Consider the following 20,043-nt stretch of genomic DNA (forward strand, 5'->3'; position numbering starts at 1 on the left):
TATATGTTTAAAAATCTTCCCAGAAAAACAAACAAACAAACAAACCCCAGGCTAACTACCCTGGTGAATTCTACTAAACATTTCAAGAGTATGCAATAATATCAACTCTTCACAAATTTTTCCAGAAAGTAGAAGAGGTGGGAAACATTTCCTAATTCATTTTTTGAGACCAAAATTAACGTGATGCCAATACCAGAAAAAGACACAATAGAAGAAAACTACAAACCAATATCAATGATAAAAATAGACATAAAATTCCTTAACAAAATATTATCTAATTAAATACAGCATTTTATAAAAAAGATAATACATCATGATTAGGTATGATTTATCCTAGGACTGCAAATTTGATTTAATATTTAAAGTCAATCAATTTAATCCATGATATTAACTAAAAAAATAAAAATCATATGATCATCTCAATAGATGTAATAGCACACTTTGATATAATTATCTATTCATGATAACAAAACTCAACAAACTAAGAATAGAAAGAAACATCTTTGACCTTGTAAAGAGCATCTACAAATAGCTCCTAAAACACTACAACTATGATTATATTAACTGGTACAAGACTGATTTACCCTAAAATTGAGAACAAGGTAAGTTACTCTCACTATTATTTCTGCTCAATATTATATTGCGAGTCCTAATCAGTGCAATAAAGCAAGATGGACAAAATGCACTGAGATTAGAAAGCATTGTGTCACAGATGACATGATCATCTATATAAAAAATCCTAAGAAATCTACAGTAGAGTTACTATAACTAATATATGATCATAGAAAATTCGTAGTATTCAAAGTCTATATTTTATTTCAGAATGGTTCTATTAAAAATTAGATTAAAAGTTACTATGTTACAATATCATAACAATATGAAATACTTAGGCTTAAATTTGACAAAAATATGTACAAGATCTATGTGATAAAAAAATAAAACCTTGTTGATATAAATTAAAAAGTTTTTCATAAATAAAAAAGCACATGATGTTTAAGGATTAAAAGGTTCAATATTATTAGGATGTCCATTTTATCCAAATTGATAAGTAGATTAGACGTACTTGTGATAGAATTCTGAAATTCTCATTTAGGGATGCACTCAAAAATGCACATATGTGACATAAACGGAGCATTTTTATCATGATACAGACAAAATTCTATTTTCAATACTAATTCTAGTAAGCCTTACAAGGATGTTCAGCATTCCTTAGGGAATACATCTCAGTCATTTCAATAAATTTGTTATGGATATCTTTTATCCAGAGCAGTCCTGGAAAAAGAAATTGCTCATTGGAAGAGATTTGAAAACATGCCTGGACCATCATCATAGACTACTTATGCCTTATTCACCTTCGTGCATCATTCACATTATGTTTCATTGAAGATCTCCTTTTACAGTGACATAGTAAAGCAATATGACAGGATTCACTGGTCCCTTCCACATACCCTTCCATCTTGAAGCTGTGGCTTAATAAAATGATGAAATAGCTTTTTTTAAAAAAAATTTATTTTAACTTGTCAATCTACATCGTAGTTGATTTTCTTGTCCCTTTACCCCTTCCTTTTGCCCCCCTTCCTCTCCCTCCTCCCAGCACATCATATCTGTTCACTTGTCTTAACATGTTCAAGGAATTGTTGTGATTGTTGTGCTTTCTTATTGAAGACTCAGTTGCCTTGCCAGCTGGTGGACAAGACATTGTGAGGTGGAGATGGTACCCTATGAGAGGAGGCATGCGCTCTTAACCAGGAACCAATATATAGTGCTGTTTCTCCACTGGAATACTAATGTCTGGGAAGAAGGATTAGAAGTGGGAATAGGCTCCTAAAACTATTACACCAAATGACTTGCTTGAAGGCATAATGTTTCTCGTGGACATACATTTGATCACAGCTTATGTACAGGTCTCAATTCTCAAGACAAAAATGTTTATACCAGGATACACAAAAATCGTTCCAGTGAACTGGGAGTTGAGACTGCCACTTGACCATTGTAAGAGATTCTCTTTGTCTTTGGTATTATGCATTTTCACCATAATTATGTTCAGTGGGTGTTTTCTTTCTTCTCTCCTCTCTTCTCTTATTCTCGACTTCCTTCTTTCTTTATTTTTTATCCTGGTTGGTATATGTTATGTTTCCTGTGGGGGCGCCTCCCATCCAAAAGATTAAAGTCTGATAAAGATCTTTTAATGAAACATGGTGTTTACAGGGCCTCATCGTGAAGGAATGATGGCAAGGCCTCATCATGGGAGAAGATGCCGGCGTTCCACCCTGATATTCTGGAGCTCTGCGTGCTTGTTATTTTATTCTTTGCTGCCTCATAACTATCGCTCTGGGAGACTTGGAAGTAGGATTGGACCTTTACAATCTCTGTGCTGGGGCTGGTCCCCGGCAGTGACTTCCTTCTTTCTTTATTTTTTATCCTGGTTGGTATATGTTATGTTTCCTGTGGGGGGGCCTCCCATCCAAAAGATTAAAGTCTGATAAAGATCTTTTAATGAAACATGGTGTTTACAGGGCCTCATCGTGAAGGAATGATGGCAAGGCCTCATCATGGGAGAAGATGCCGGCGTTCCACCCTGATATTCTGGAGCTCTGCGTGCTTGTTATTTTATTCTTTGCTGCCTCATAACTATCGCTCTGGGAGACTTGGAAGTAGGATTGGACCTTTACAATCTCTGTGCTGGGGCTGGTCCCCGGCAGTTTCCTTGATATGTGGATTGTCTTTCTTCAGTTCTGGAAAATCCCTAGCCATTGTCTCTTCATAAATTTTCTCTTCTCAATTCTCATTAGTCATTCTTTTGTGGGCCCAATGCTGGTAAATGTTACATTTATTCACTTTATCCTCCATATTTTTAAATATTTGTTATCCTTTATCATCCTCTGCTGCATTTTCTTTCAAATCTATTTTCTAATTCATATGTTCTCTCTTTGGTTGTGTCTAATCTATTTTTCAACCCAGCCATTGAGCATTTTGTCATTTTTGATAAATTTTGTTGACTGCACGTTTTTGGGAGGGATTTTACACTTATTCCTTTAAGTATTCTAAACATACTTTTATTGGAGATATATTATTTCTGATAATTTTTAAAAACTAGAGACCTTGGTGGACTTATGTATATTATCTTTGTTTCTGTTGGCTTTCTCTCATAGTGGAGTTTTTTGTGTGTGGGTGTGTGCTTTTTCTGCTTCAATTATAAGCTAGTACTGACTGATTTAAATTTAAAAATGGTGCACTCCTTGGAGCCTAAGGAGGGCAATTTTTTTCAACATGATTTCTACTGGAAGCCAGAAGATAAAATCCACCTGTACTCCTTTAGTTCTTTTAAAGCAGTTCCAGCTTAATGTGTGATTCTCAGGCTTATCAACTATACCTTGAGGCTTATTTGGGGCCCTTTGAGGTATCTAGAAGGTCATAATGCTTGAAGCCAAAGTTAATCCCCTAACCCTAGCTTTATGGCCCAAGAGACTTCTTCTCAGGAGTAGGGAAGAATAAAAGCATTGTGTCAGGGATTTAAGCCTTAGAGTTCGCATTTAAATGCTTGCTCCTTCTACTGTGATGGAGGGTTTATCTCTACATTGGTACAAGAACGTAGGCAATTTCTCACATAACTACCAAGTTCAAGCTCTCTGGTAGTCCTAGAGAGTACTACAATGAACAACAGTTAATATTCATGCAATATTTTGTACATTTCAAAAACTATTCTAAGCACTTTACATGTGTTATCTCATTTAATCCTCATAATTACCCTATTAGGTAGATGCTATTATTATTACTTACATTTTACAGGTGAGGAAACTGAGGCTTAATTTAAATAATTTACCCAAAGTAACACAGAGAGCAAGTGGCTAGTCAAGGAGTCGAAGGCCAGCTGTTTGACTCTCAATCCAATGTATGAATGTTTTTAATGGAGTCATATTCTGCATACAGTACAATGCTAGGTCATAAGTAAATTGCTTTGTAATCAGTTTTGACAAATACATATCAATACACAGAATATTTTATCGCCCCAGAGATTTTTTTTTTCTTTGCGCTCCTTCATAGTCAACTCATCTCTCCTCACTAGGAAGCAATCATTGTTCTGAAATCTAGACCGTAAGTTAGTTTTTTTCTTTTCAAGTATTTCAAATACGATCATGCAATATGTAGTTTTGTGGTCTAGCTTCTCTCACACAGTATAATATTTCTGAGATATCTATTTTGTTGCATGTATCAACAATTAATTTATTTTTCTTTGATATTATTCTACTAAATGTATATACTAGAATTTGATTATTCGCTTTTCCCTTGATGAACATCTGGGCTCATCAAGAACTGTGAAGGGTCTGAGATTTTACCCTACGTGTGACAAATTAACCTGCCACAATTTCATGGATGCCGGCAGAAGATGTGGGACCTCTGGGTCAGAGCCAGGTACAGCAAGCAGCACAATCATCATGTTTTCATTGGGTCACCTCCCTATCACTCCCTCAAGTCCCATGGGGGTGACCCAGTGTGGTCCAGGTGATGCTACACACACAATGGTTTTGTTACAGCCCTCAAACTCTGAGGTTCAGGAACTGGAATCTTTTATAAAGGACTTCAAACAAAGATGAAGTCTCTATCTGACCTATGTGCTGAGAAAGGCATTATATTTATTACAATGACCAGTAAATAAATCTTTCCTAAGGTCCACTGGGATACACTATCTGTATCTTCCCAGGTTACTTGCTACATAAACATTTTGAAAAGATAATTAGTGCCAAGGCTTGCAAGATACAGAATACAAGAGAGACCAATAGAGGATTGTTCCTCAAAAGGGCTGTTATGAATAAAGCTTCTGTGGACATTTCTGAATAATGGTTTTGTAGATATGTTTTTATTTCTCCTGCATGAATGCTTAGGAGTAGAGTTGCATATCACATACCCATGTGTGTTTAACTTTTAAAGAGGTGTTCCAAAGCAGCTGCGCCACTTACATTCTAACAGCAATGTATAAAAGTGCTGGCGTCTCCCTGTCTTCTCCAATGTTTGATGTTACTAATCTTTTTCATTTTATCCATGTGTAATAGAATCTCATTGTGGTTCAATTTGCATTTTTCTGGCTAATGATGATGATGGACATTTTTTCATGTGCCTGTTGGCCAACTGTATCAGATCTAATATCCTCCTTGCTAAGCATCTTAGAAGCAAAACATTCCAGGTTATGCAAATTTTCTACTGAAGGAGAACAGTAGTCCAAGAGACCACAGGCTAATAATGCATGAATGATGGTCAAAAATTATATTATTTATTTAAAAATTATCATATTGGCTGCAATCATTAAATTATTCTTTACAAGACCATAATGACCTCCAGGTTATAAATTGCAACTCTTATTTATTTAATAAATCTTTTAAGGTGACAGAATGTAAGGCCCTTATGTCATTTCCAAATGAGCTAAAGGAAGCAGCTTACAACATGTTTAAATCATATTCTCCTGGGCTGGCCCAGTGGCACACTGGAGAATGCGCCGCTTGGGAGCGCAGTGGCACTCCCGCCGAGGGGTTCGGATCCCATGTGGAGACCGGTTCCCGCTCACTGGCTGAGCGCGGTGCGGGCGCAACACCGAGGGTTGCGATCCTGTTGCCGGTCAGTAAAAAAGACAATAAGGAAAAAAAAAATCATATTCTCCTAAGGGCTTCAACTTTTTACAGGGAAAAGTTAGGCTTTGTTTATGTTTTGTTCTTTTTAAATGTGGTGTTAACCCTTTCACGCTAGGAAGATGCCACTTCCGTTAAGTCATTGTTTACAAGAGTAAAGCAAAATGCTTTGGTTCAATTCCCAACTCTGCCAGATGCTAGCCAAGGTACTCTGGGCAAGCTGTTTAATGTACCTCCAAGAACTTTAATTTTATCTTTCTCTTCAGTAGACTGTAAATATCATCAGCTCTGCCAACTCTGCTGAGTTGTAGAGATGATCAAATGACACAGGGGATATTAAAACAATTGAAAGACTCTAAAGTGCATCTCATAAAAAAAGGTAAATCGGTACCCAAACATATGGAAAAAAATATTCAATCTTGCAAGTTTTCTAAGAAATACAAATGAAAATGGTGGTAATATTTTAGTATCTTTGCCAGTGGCTGAATAAATTAGTACAGTGCTTTCAGAAAGCAACTTGGCAATATATTCCAATTGTCCAAAAATGGTTATACACTTTGCATCAGAAATAATAAAAATAGGTAAATGTGCATTTTATTATCATTTACCAAAGGCTTCCTATGTGTCAGGCATTGTACTAAGTACTTTACATGCGCTAATTCATTTAGTGCTTCTCCTTAAAATACAAGACGAAACTCTATCAGGTAATTATTATTATGATTAGCATTTCACAAATTAGGAAATAGGCACAGAGATGCAAAGTCACTTGTGTTAGGCTTTATAGCTAGTGTGAAGCCGGAATTGAAATTGATTCAAGGAAACAAGGCTTGAAAGCCCTCGTTCTTTATTGCTGCATTTCACAGCTTCTCAAAATCTATCCCAAGGAAGAAATCTACATGAAGAAAGAGGCAAGAGGTCTTAAGACATTTTCTGATGTGCTTTGTGTATACCTGCAAACATTAGAAGCAATATAAATGAAGATTCAGAAAATTATATCAAATCACTGAGCTATTATAGAACACCTAAAATAATCAAGAAAACAAACAAAACAGGTACAGTGTTTATGATCTATAAAATTTAAAAAAAACAACAATTAAAAGATACTTAAATTTCTTATTATCACTATATTAGGGATTAGCAGAATTTTTGACTTTGCCCATGCTAGCATTCTAAGTTCTCTGCAGGACTATAAAACATCTCCTGTCCATGAGTGACAAGACCAGCATCACAAACCCAGTGATGTCATGAGAAATGAGTGCTAGTGAATAGTACAGAGCCAAGGAGATGTAGTTCAGTATTTTAATGAAATAATCCACACTATGGTGTTAAAATCAGAAGAAAGTTAAAAACAGGCAGGCTGTCCCAGGAGAAGGGAAGTTAAGTCTCAGTGGAGTGTACTCCTGGAGTTAACAACACATGGAATACTTCATCAGGGACATGAAACCCCTCTTTCAAGGACAGTCATTTTTCCTGGCCATATTCCTTCCCTACTCTTGAGTAAAAAGGAAGTTGATCATTAAATAGCAGACACACAGTCCCTTGGTTGACCAGCTCCATAGCAGGCAAGCCTATAGTACAGAGCTTCTCTTAGAAACACTTGTTTAAGGAAGATGATCAAAAATATAGAAGCTGGTGGTCACAGAGGCCACTCTGTTTCTTAAGGGCTGTAGCGGCTGGTGTTGAATCCTGAATGTCTTGTACACAGCATCACATCATTTGTACAGTGAGGTGTCCCAACCCCTCTCCCCACAAAAAAACAGCCTAGAACAGAAGAAACGAATAGCAACATAAGGCTTTGGAGCAGCCAGACCTGGGTTTAGCTTCTGGTCTGCCACTTTCTGAGTGACTGTGAGCATGTGGCAACATTAAGCTCCGAAGCCTGAGCTGCCATTTTGTGTCATGTGGCCTTGGACAAGTCACTGGGCCTTGCCACACTTCTATTTCCTCATTTATAAACCAGCAAAAACAATGTCATCTCAGAGGGTTGCTGTGAGGATCAAAAGAGGTAAAATGGTTTTATCTCTTCAATTAAAAACTGAAGATAAAAATGTAATACCCATTTTGAGGATTATTATCATCTATGCAAAGTTCTTAAGCACTTTAAGTATTGAGTAAATATTGCTTATTTTAATTATTTTTTTAAAAGTGCTCAAAATTAAAACATTAAGTATAAAGCTTGCAAAAGTACAAAACTTTTTTCATTTAGATTTATATTCACAGTGTTTGCAGGAAGACAGACACTGCCATTTAAGAAAGTACCTAATAAGCCTTGGCTACTTTATTATTTTTCCTATTATAGTTTTCACCCTGGATCTAATTTTGTCCTCATAACACATAAAATAAGGCAATTCTTCAGTTATGAGAATAACAATAATAGATAGAAAGAAGGATATCTTTGAAGCTCAGAGACTGATGCACTCCTCAGGCTTCTGCTTCTGTGATTTTTTTTTTTTTAAATGAAAGAAATGGCTAATATAGTTGGGATTCTCACATTTGTTTTTTTAATGGAACACTGTCAACTCAAACAAATGCAGATCTTGCTATTTTTTGTGTGTGTCTTGTAGAAAACAACATAATAGGCTTATAAAACATTAAACACGTTCAGCCCAATAAATCCTACAAAGTCCCTGATTCAATCCATCTGCTCAGGCTGATACTCCCAATGAGGGACACGGCTCCAATGAGGGATGCTGCTCCAGTGCCTGTAAGTGCAGCGCTCTGGGCACCTTCAGGAAAACAGGCACATGCCACCTGCCCCTCCTTTTCCAATGTGATCAACTACATGGAAATGTTTTATGCAGAGCAGGTTTTGTGGGGTTTTTTGTTTTAAGCATGACAGTAAAATTAATTCTTCAGCAACTACTTGTTGAATGCTGACTCTGAGACTGGCAGTGTGCTTGGGTTGGGGTGGTGGTGGTGGTGGGGCGGGCTTAAACAGAAAAGTGAGTTCCTGGTTCATCGACCTTGAAGCTGAGTATAGGAGAGAGACATCAACTACACCCACACTGATGAGCACAAGAGGCAAGCACCTTTGAAAGAAGGGCAGGTGGGAGGGGAAAAACCTTGCCCTAGATTGTTGTGGGGGCTTCAGTGAGGGCTTCCCTAAAGAAATGTACTATGAGATATAAAGGACGAGAGAGTGTTAACTAGTCAGAAGTTGTATTGAGGAAAAGGAGTTCCAAGCAGAGGGAATAGCATGTCCAAAGGCCCTATGGCAGGAAGAGTCCAGATGACTTCACAGAACTAAAAGATCAGAGCTGCAGGAGTACAAGATGGGGCCCTGCCACGGGCAGCTGTGGAGAGCACGCTGAGGGTTTCAGTCTTCCTCCTATGAACAGTGTATGGCCATTGAAATGTCTTAAATATTGTGTGTAATAAGATTAGTTTTGCATGCTAAAAATACCACCAATTTAGGTTTTGAGTGCTCCTTAAAATTCAATAACACTTCTGCAATCTCAAAACTTGTCCAGGGAAAGAGAGGATCTATTGATACATAGTCTGTGCTGGAGGTGTGAATGATATGGCCACATTAATAGCCATGCTGCCAGGCATTAGAAGTCCAATAATGCCTTGTCCTAATGATTTCTGTGCACTTCTATCCACAGAAGGGGAAGGTGCTTCAGCTTGGCTTTTGGCATCGTTTTCTTTAGATTCTATTTTGAATTTTTAAAAAAATTAATTGTAATCTATAGCCATTTGTTACAAACAAACTTGCCTGAAACTTGCACGTGACAGTTGCATTTTTTCTCAAATGAAAAAGCAATAGCATCTTGTAATTCAACATTTTCCTTCCATAGTAAATTGTCCACTTCTGCCAGAGCATTGGACCACTTTGGTAGCTCAATTTATAAACTGTACTCCAATACTGGTATGAATTTTCCTAAAAGTACCATTTTGTACCATCTTGATTTCTCACTATTTCAGTCTCTACCATCTGCTTCAACAAGGCTGCAGACCTGTGTCTGCCCCACCCTCAAAGGACAAAGAGTTCCAAGGGAATGAGATATGTTCACAGAGAATTTTAAAGTCATGGCTACGATTCCCCATTGTATAACTATGCTGCCTACGAGACAAGGAGTTTGAGTCCTGTGTCTTTTCCCCATGTACAAGCTACTAGCTTTGCATCAACATAACAAAGTTTGAACTTAAATTGGAAAATACTGCCCTATATTGAGTTCAAGAAAGGAGTAAAGAAAGGAGATCAGCTTGCTTCTCTGCTTTGGCTGTTTATTAGTGAGGAACAAAAAGGATCAATCTGGAATCATTATCAAACATATTCTTCTAAGAGCCCATACGTGCCTGAGTGTCACACAGTGAGGAAGTTGCTATACAAACAAAACCATACAGTTATCCCAAGTGAGAAAGCACCTACTCATGTTCAGTTCTCTAAGGGTTTTGGAAGGCAGCTAAGCATCAAAGAAGAAAAGAGCATAAGGAGATATCAGCTGCACTTACCATTTTGTTGATGGTCCCGAGCATGATTTCATCACCCATAGAATGGTAATAATAACCTCTCACAGGCCCTTATGATGATCTCTGCCAAATACATATTCCTGGAACAGTTGTTTACTGCTGTTTTCCAGCTCAGCCTCTTACTTGTTTCTTTTTACAGCACTAATCACAACTTAAATGATGTCACATATCTCTTTCTGGTTTTCTTTCTGCCTTCTGTACCGGAATATAAGCTCCCTAAAAGCAAAGAACTTGCCTTTGTTCTGCCCAGCACAGATGCTGGCCCAGTGCAGCTGCTCAACACACATTTGTTGAGTAATTAAATGAGTGACAGAGCGCATGAGGGAATGAATGTGTGTCATTAGCTGTTGGGATCATTCTATTTTCCTCACCAGCAACCGCACTCTCAGATAAGTCACATACTTTCTCCAAGGTTCAATTTCTGTATTGATTTGTAAAACAGGCACAATTCCTGCCTTGTATATTTCACAAGGTTGAGATGGGGATCAAATAGGAAGGTACAAACACATAAAAGTGTGGTGCTATGTGCATAGCACAATATGATACAAGACAAAGGATGTTTAAGATAAAGGAAGGATAAGGCTGGATATGAAAATAAAGGAAGGGCAGGCAATTTGAGTCCTGGATTTTTTTTTTTTAAACCAAAGCCATAAATAGGATTAGTTGCCATAACCAACACCGACAACCACAATGATGGCACCTAAAGCCAGTGAGCACCCACTCTTTCCCCCAGGCACTGTTCTATTTAATTCCTGGCAATGAACCCACGTAGGAAGGGCTATTATTATCCCTGCTTAAAGATGAAGAGATGGGGGTGGAGGATAGTGTTTGAGTAACTTGCCCTTGGTGACAGAGTTGGGATTCCAACCCAGACAATTTGGCTCCTCAAGTCTGAACTTCTATCATGAGTGAACTAGTGAGCCTTAAGCAGGCAGCTTGAGTCCTGTTCCTACACCATACAGACTGTGTTTAAAGTCAATACAGAGTTTTCCGTGTCCAGGAAGGTAAACAATAAATACGATTTGAGGATGAGGATGAAAAATTAGAAGCCTCCCCATGTGTTTGCCCACATACCTGGATCTCCTGTTACTAGAAACAGTGAGAGATAGTAAGAAAGTAGCTCTAGAAAGTTTTTATCTGAGTTTATAAATACGGTTGATATTTATCTTGTGAGCACATTTTATTCTGTAGAAAAATGAATATGACAGTAGACACACAGTAAAAACCTAAAATGCTTTTAGTATCCATATTTCTTTTTTGGAGGGGATGTAGAAAACCTCTATTACTAGAAACTTTTCCTAAGGAAAGCTATATTCCATTCTAACTTGCTTGATGATACTTGATAAGTCATTCGACAGGCCTTTCTTATAACTACTAAAATGACCTAAACATCCAATTTATAATACTTATATTGCTAGTAAGAGGCACTTTGTTTATAAAGACTGTTGCTGAGAAGACACATAAGCATTAATTTTCCTCGTTCAGGAATTCCTTCTCATTAATGGCCTAGCCTGACAGACTTTCTGAATATGGAAAGGCTGTAACTCCCATTTTTAAAGCTATTGCCTGTTGGAGTTAATGAGAAAGAAATGACACACAGCTCAAATATTATGACTCCGAGCATTTGTGGAAACAGTTTTGCCTGGATACTCCTGGTCTTTAAAGTTGTTGTTTCACTGCCTGACTGGTTTCTGCACAGAATTAAACACAGTTCCTGTGGATTCCTTGATGTGTTAAATAGCAAGAGGAATTTGAGGGAATGTGGCCTGAATGAAAATGGTGTGGGGTGAAGACACTTTTTTATGTTTTGCAGGGTTAGTGGCAGAAGGAAAAATTCAATTACTGCAGGGTTCATCTATAAACACCAGTTTCATGAGACTGAAGATAGCCAGCACTCACCTGGGGCATTTGGTCAGGATTTGGGACAGTGAGTTTAGTACCATGTTTACACTATTTAGTAACAGCAAGAACTTGGTGTGCCATTCGTGACTTTTCTACTTTGGTTGTACTTTGGTTGGTGTTATATGGTGATAGCCTGATATATCAATATGTTATATTGATGAATGTGCCTTTCATTCCATGCTTTCCCTCCACCCATTTTCTTTTTCTTTTTTTCTTTTCTTTTTTTAAAAGAATAGTCCTTCAAAACTCTTCTTCATTGCTTTGGAAAGGAAGGTTAAAATAGAACACAGGAGAACAGGAAAAAATTTTAAAAAATAATAATAAATAAAGGATTGACTTTTGAGTTTTAAAAGTTAGTGTTAACATAATCAGTACTAGGCTGTGAGCTAAGCCCCAAAAGTCTAAGCCCTGAAATATTTAGGACATAAAGTGTGTGGCATATGCAAATAATTTGTAAGGATGTGACTGTATCTAAGTCGGTCCTCTCCCCAGCCTGTGCAGGAATGGAAGATGAGAAGGGAGAGACTGAGGAGAAGTGTGGAAGTGAACTGCTGGTGTGAGCTCCTGAGAAGGGTACTGGGCTCTGTGGCCTCCCCCAGCCATAGTCACGGAAGTTGTCAAAATCAGAGTTGAACCTGCAGAGGCCTTGAGGCGGGGACCAAGGATCCATGCTCCAGCAACCTTGCCATCTCCACCACGAAGGCGGGAGTAGGCGAGGTACATTCCTGCAGATGGAGTTTTGGGTCATAAACAGTCATGGATAGATGACGAAGGCCCAGAGCAAAGGTATCCCACAAATAACCTCAAGGTCCTGGACTTTAAAAAATCCTTTTTAAGGTACGATTCCATGTACCAGGGGGGAAAAGAGATTCTAAAAAGGCTCATTAAATTCCTACACAACATTGGAATGGAGATTTGAAAAACCAAGTGGAATTATAGAAAACAATCAAAAGTTATATTTTTTGCACTGGTGATTTTGTGGCCTAAGATTTGTACTTATTACAATATACAACCACAGAAAAGGCTATTCTACTTATTGCTCTCAGAATCAAGCATTGTCTAGTTATCTTGCTTATCTTCTCTCAAATTTATCCAGTGGAAAACCTGACAATTGGCAAAGCTGGTGATATGCTGCCATTGAAAAGAGGTTACCTTTTTGATCTTAAATTCCTTTTGGAAGAACTTTATTGATTTTAAGATAATACAAGATGAACTTTCATATCTAAGTGAATTAAAAACAAAGCCATAGAATTAGTGTGGTATTTAATATGATTTAGTGTTACACTGAAGACTATTTTTGACCATTACATATAGAAACCCAAGTCTAGAAACATAATCCTCTTTTATAGACATAGGATTTTTATTCAATACTCCATGATCCAAAAAGGATTTAAAACGGTTGTCCAAGAACAATGAGTATTTCAGATGTGACATTCTGATAATTTTAATTCAGGAAATCCTAAATTAATCGGCACCCCGTCTATCTAAATTCCATTAGCAACCCCCTAAACGGTTGCTGTAAAATGCCTTACTAAACCTACAAGGTCGCATACCTCAGCATTTTTGTGATGATTTAGAGTCATTTAATACTTATTTAATGCTCACTTTGAAATAAATGAATTAATTAACAAATACAAACTCTTAAAAATTTGACGCATTTCCAGTTCCCCACGCAGATAGAAACCGTCCATTTAGGAGGTATGCAGGGGAAGATTTAAGGGTTATAGTAACAAAGGGAAATGTCAACCAAGACTCTGATATTTAGAGATGAGCCAGATAATCAAAAATTTAACAAAGAATCATGTTCATGCACAATCCTATAATGCAGGCTCATAGAGATTAAATCATAATTAATCTGTGTCAAGCTTCTGTTTGAGAAAGCACAAAGGTGTAAAAACGCATTTTGCATTATTTCTCATCAAAATGGCTTCAAAAAGTCTTAGAGAAACAAAGGGTTAGACATTATTTATCTATAACATTTTGATGTGAATTCTTAATCATGGCAAGTAAACTAGGTACTATAATACAGCCTCTATGTAACAATTAAAGGTCAATTAAAATAGAATAATAAAAAAAGAGAAAACTAATCAGTATATTCACTAATTCTTTCTGCACATATGTTCTCAAAACACTTGACTTTCCTAAGTGTAATTCCCTTGTCTTGATATTAATTATATAGGCTCTGATGGGCCTGGGTCCTGGTAAGAATAAAAGACTTGAGAAATACATGATTTATTTACTAACAGCATTTACCGACACGCTTTTTCAGCCCCACCAAGAAAGATAACTTTACTTAAACTACTAGCTTTGAAAAGTGAGGTATAAAAAAAAAAAAAAAAAAAAAAAAAACCCAGCTGAAGGATTCTGCCCTTCCAAAATGCGGACATTTATCAAAGTATGCTCTCTAACCCCTGATATCTTTCCGCAGTAAACATTGGTTGATTAGGGACACAAATCAGAACTAAATTCGCTTACTGTTTGACTTGAAAGTACTAGCAATGGAATACAATGGGTTGTTACCAAAAAAGAAAAAAAAAAAAGTCACCAATTTATTCATCCTCTGTCATCTCAAAAGGAAAACAAATCTCTGGAAGTCACATTGTTTTTTCATAGGATGAGATGGATTTCAAAATGCTGAAGCTGAGTTTCTTCTTTTCAGCAAGGTGGTAACTCTGATGAATCAGTATTCACAAAGTGGCATTTGGCAGAACAGTAATGTTAGTTAGACAAATGTTCTGTGTGAGCCATAAGATATGACAGAATGATCATTTTTATGGCTGCCACAGGCAAACACATTCACATTCTCAGAACCTCCTTCTGAGTTTTAAAGAATGTGTTCAGGAGCTAAGACCTTGGAGATCCTATTAACTGTGTATGAATGCAGCTCATCAGGATAAAATGGACCAAATTTGGGATATGAGGTATCAGGCAGGTCCAGGGCTCAGTGTTACTTGGAAATACACTCTGCATAATGGCACTAGAATCCTTTAAACATTGAGCTTTATATACCACTGAAAGCATGACATTACATGACACCTGTCTGCAAACTTTTTGATTCCTCAGTACATCAGTATGTAACATGCACCCCAGAACCCCAGTGAAAAGCTCCTGTCTATTCAAATCCCTGGCTTTATTTTCCTGTTGAAATTTGATATATAACCTGATCTTCCTCAGGACTGACATAGACAATAGGATCTTTACGAATTCCTCACAGGCAATTGTATTCAGCCCAGAAAAGCAGGTAATTGTTACCATTACTGAGCTATTACTATGTGCCAGTATCATTTCAAATCCTCTACTTGAATTATCTAATTTATTCCCCACAACAGCTTTTATTTATTTATTTTTATTAATAATATTATTTTTTTACATGCTATGATTTTGTTGCAGAGCAGTTGCGGGGGAGGGGGAGAGGAGAAAAGGGAAGGCAATATTTTGGGAAAAGGAGGAAGGAAGGAGGTGGGGTGGAGTTGAGGCCTGTGGCACCCCCCTCATCCCCACAGGGGAAACCAGGAGGCTTCCAGCAGTGGCTTGGTCATTGCCAGGCTGGGTGCAGATGTCAGGGGGATGTGGCAAAAGCCCTCGCTCCCCACTGGCCTGGTTCAGGAGAGCCCAGGGTGCTTCCTGTGCTGGCTCAGTGGTCATCACTGGGCTGGTTGCATGTGTCAGGGGGGCATGACCAATGCCCTCGACCCCACCCTTGGGACTGGTTGTTTGTGTGGGGGGCATGGCTGAAGCCCCAAGTGTTCCCACCTTTCTGGCTTCATAGCCCAGGGGATATCTGGTCCATCTAGGTGTTATAAGTGTTCTTTAGTGAAATGAGACCTTTACTAGTTAATATCAAACTTTATCTTTGGTTGTGGGTATTTTAAGTTTTGTTTTTCTTTCAGTTCTGTGTTGGATTATTTGCTGTTCCCACCACTTAAACTCTGAGCTGGAACCAATTTGTTGTCCTTTGCTTACTTCTAAAATGGGGGAACTTCCTGTGGGGACCAGTACTTGAGCTCTGTGGTTGAGCTAAATTGCTGCTTTGCTGCTGATTCTGTAGGGAAGGCTTTTTGTGCAGCTCAGGTTTTAATGGTTGAATTTATAGGTAACCCCGACTCTCAAGAGATCCCGTGCACCTGGGTTGTATAGAAACTCTGGCCTGGGCCTGAGTCTTTTCATCAAACTGAACCCCATGCAATTCTGTATTTCTGAGCAGTCTCCACTGAGAGGTCCTATGCTGACTGGGGGCAGATCAGCTGTCCTTGCTGTGCCCAGTGTTCTTCCGGTGGCTTGTCTCCTCCATTGCCCATGCTCCAGACACTTCCCATGGGACAGGCCATGATCCAGTCCCTTGTGATCACTTGCCAGCCTCTGAGTGGCTCCTTTTTTTTTAGCTGTTCTGGCTCCTCACTCTTCTGTGGATCCACGGGAAACCTGTTAGTGGTCTTGCTGGCCTGGGGGCCACCAAGGCTCTCTTCTCTCCTGCTGCCTCCCAGCAACTTCATCTGATGGGCATAGCTGAGGCTTTTGCCAGCTCTTGCTCCAAGTGCTCACCATCACCAGCCTGGAAGTGACCAGGGTTCAAAACAGTCGGAGTGGTCCTTTCTTTCTCTCATCGTGGCTTCTCCCACTTTCACACACTCCTTAGGTCTCTCCTCCTCTTCCCCTGAGCTCTAGGGGCCCCAGCTTGACTGCCATTGCTTTTTTGTAGTTGTGAATTTATTGATTTGGGGGAGAGAGTGACATTGGGGACCGTCTATTCTGCCGTCTTGACCAGAAGTCCCCACAACAGCTTTGGATGTAAAGTTATACCACCTTCATTTCAAAAGTAAGGAATGGCTACAAGAGGCTAAATAATATTGTCTGAGCTTTCACAAGTGCAATCATGAGTAACCCTAGAAACCAAACCCCATCCTGTTTGATTCCAAAGCCTATGGTTTCTTAACCACGATGGTATAATGTTTTTTCTGACTCCCCGATGGCTTCAGTCATTTTTTTCAGAGACATCATCACTTCATTTGTATAATTTTCCTTCTTCACTTGACCTTAGCATCTCCACAGAAACATATTATTCTCAAAGAGGTCATACCTAGAGCTTTTTTTTGGGTCAGTGGCATAGTGGCAAGTCTCAAGTGTGAACACCCTCAGCCTGTGGGCTGTGGGAACATAAATACAACCCCCCAAAAGTTGCATCTTATCTTTCTTCCCCTAAATAACAAATAGTTTATGGCTTACTTTATTGTGTGCATAGCTAGTACTGTCTCCTCGAGAAAATGTAACTCTACCATGAAGTAAGATGAATGGCATTAAATACCTGCCAGATGAAGTTCGTGTTTTCTGTGAAAGCTTGTACCACCATACGCTTGCTCAACTGCATGTCCCCTTGAGGGGTGGTAGCCAAGATAACCTATGAGCAGGATGGGTGACCACCAACGCTTGGTCTATATCAATGAAAACTAGATCTTTGCATGGTAAGGTAGGAGGAAGAACATCTAGCTCTCAGAAATGGGAGACCCTGTGATGGGGTATGATGGAAAGGAGGGATGTTCCTAAAGTACTAAAGAATGTAGTAGCCTACCTTGCTTAAGTGAGCCTTTAAATAAATATGGATAACTTACAGGAATAATGATTACATACTTCTTGAGGTCATCTTCTGTAAGAATGCATGCACATCAAGTCCCAAGGAAAATTACGGAGTATGCATAGTTTATTTCATGTTTCTTAATAAATATTTTTTCAACAATTACTCTTCCTTTCATGGCCTTTCACTTTCTTACGTTTTTAGAACTTACCAATGCACCCTGACCTCAGCAATTTGCTCTCTGCAAATAGTATGGGTCTCATTCCTCATCTTCTAAACTTGTCAGATGACTGATTCAATGGTAGTCTACTTGGAGCTAATATGAGAAGTTTTCAAAAAGTTCATGGAAAGATCCATATTATCTTGCAATACTATTTTTCCACAAACTTGTAAAAGTAGCCTTGTTTATAACAAATAGCTCATTACGGCTAAAGAGGAAAAGACGTTTACATTTTAGTCTGTGCTCACATCCTAGGAGTAAATATAAGACATCCTCATTCTTTAGCAGAGCCCAGTCACAGAGAGAGCTCCTCAAAGGGGATTGCTTTCTGCAGTCCTCACATCAAAACACCCGCTGTCTCCATGCTGTTTCTCCACAAGGCCTGACTACTCAGCTGGCTTCCTCCTCAACCGTGGTTGCTTCTCTCTAATGTGCTCACTCCTCTAATGTTTCACAATCTGGTTACCAAGGCAGCTTTTCCTGGTACCTTCCACATCCTTCAGCCAATCAATACTCTCCTCTCCCATCCATTCTTCTCCCTTGTTAAGAGTCAGTTTCTCACCAGAGTTGAAAGGCCTCTCATTAGTGCAATGGACTCTAACATTTCTTCTTTCCCTCCAATCTGGCCATTCTCAGCAGGCCTTTTCTCCCCATTCCGCACTTCCAAACTGAGATATACTTAAGTATCAAGATTTTTAAGTAGTATTTGGGGAATACAACCAAAGCAAAATATACATTTATTTGGATTTGGGAAAAGGGAGGACAAGGAAGAAAAACACATGACCAGCCATGTACTCATATCCAATGCCTGGAAGAGTCAGAAATTCCATGATAGTAACAGTATTTATCTCCCCTCAGTATGGTGCATCTTACCACAGCAGAAGTCATAGGAAGGAAAGGGGGGGAAGGAATGTACAAATAATTCGGGACCGTGGGAAATTTAGTAGATGTGATCGTAGATTATTCATATGGAAGGAATATGAGAGGAAGACACAAACACTTCTATTTTCATTTTTGTAAGGTGGTGGTTTGAATAATGACCTTACTTGTTTTTATAAACCCAAATTCTCAACGATCAGCACTAAAATGTGGCTACAAATAAAACAGCTTGTGCTAGAGCATATAAAATGATAGGGGCTTAGAGGTAGACAGAGATAATCCTAATGACAATCAGACAATCCAGCGCACCTTCCGGATATTCCACAGAGCACCAAATGTCAGAAGAAACTCAGAAAAATGCCATCAATCATCTACATACTTCTAGTACACTTGAATGTACTCTGTCATATAGACAAATTATCCAGATGTCAAACTAATTTTTTCAATTTCCGCTTGAAAGCTTTGTGTCATCTAAGTCTACTCAACATTAAATTAATTTTGTTTCCTTTCTCTCAACATTATGAGGATCATATTTCTGGCAACATTTTATTGTCATGCAACATGGTCTGGAGAACATGGTTAAACTCATATTCTAGCTAACCGTGTTATACGTCCAATATATGCATCAAATTGTTTTTGTTTCATCCTTTTCTTTTCATGTCTCTGTTCATGTCTTATGTCTCCTCTTTCCCAGGAAAGTTTCTGAGAATACAGCCTGCACTTAAGCATTTTCACACCCTTCGCAGGGTTCTTAGTACCATGTGTAACCTGCATTCTACCTGGTTAACAGATGTTTGTGAAGTGGGTGAATCTACAGTATCTGGATGACCACTATTCAAAGAGTTATATTACAAAGATAAACTGAACACAGAAACTGTATACAGCATGAGTGCCTTTCTTGATTATAAAAACATTTTAGGGTACTGGGATACTTCAAGGTCATCATTAAAAATCTTGAAGGTTACTAGAGTACAGAGTTGGGGAACAATGTTTAAAAGAGGCCCAGGTAATAAGACAGCAGATCATATCATCTTATGTAACACCCTTATGTAACACCCTTCCATGGTTACCCGGTACTCTCAGGATAAACACCAGTTGCCTTGTATGTCCCAGCATGACTCAGACCTGTCCCATCTCTCTACACCTGCAGTCTTGGCTCACATATCCCCCCTATTCTCTATACTTCAGTCACAGTTTTTCATTTTTCACTCCTCAGAGTCTTTTGAGACAGTTCTGTCTTCTGAATCCTTGAAATTTCTTAGTTATAAGCCCTTGTAACCCTCAGAACACATATTGCGGTTTATAATTATGTATTAATTACAGAGATCACTGGAATAATGTCAAATTCCCCCACTGGACTCTAAGCAGCATGAAAGCGG

At 38.5% G+C, this 20,043-nt stretch overlaps 1 protein-coding gene across 1 annotated transcript in view; it reads right to left on the minus strand.

The window, feature by feature from the left end:
- The window catches only part of GRM7 (glutamate receptor, metabotropic 7), a 387,698-nt gene that overhangs the window by 260,820 nt on the left and 106,835 nt on the right, over positions 1 to 20,043 (minus strand). The window lies entirely within an intron of this gene.

Source organism: Galeopterus variegatus, unplaced genomic scaffold (assembly GCF_000696425.1).
Source record: "Galeopterus variegatus unplaced genomic scaffold, G_variegatus-3.0.2 Scaffold821, whole genome shotgun sequence".
Classification (NCBI taxonomy): Eukaryota; Metazoa; Chordata; class Mammalia; order Dermoptera; family Cynocephalidae; genus Galeopterus; species Galeopterus variegatus.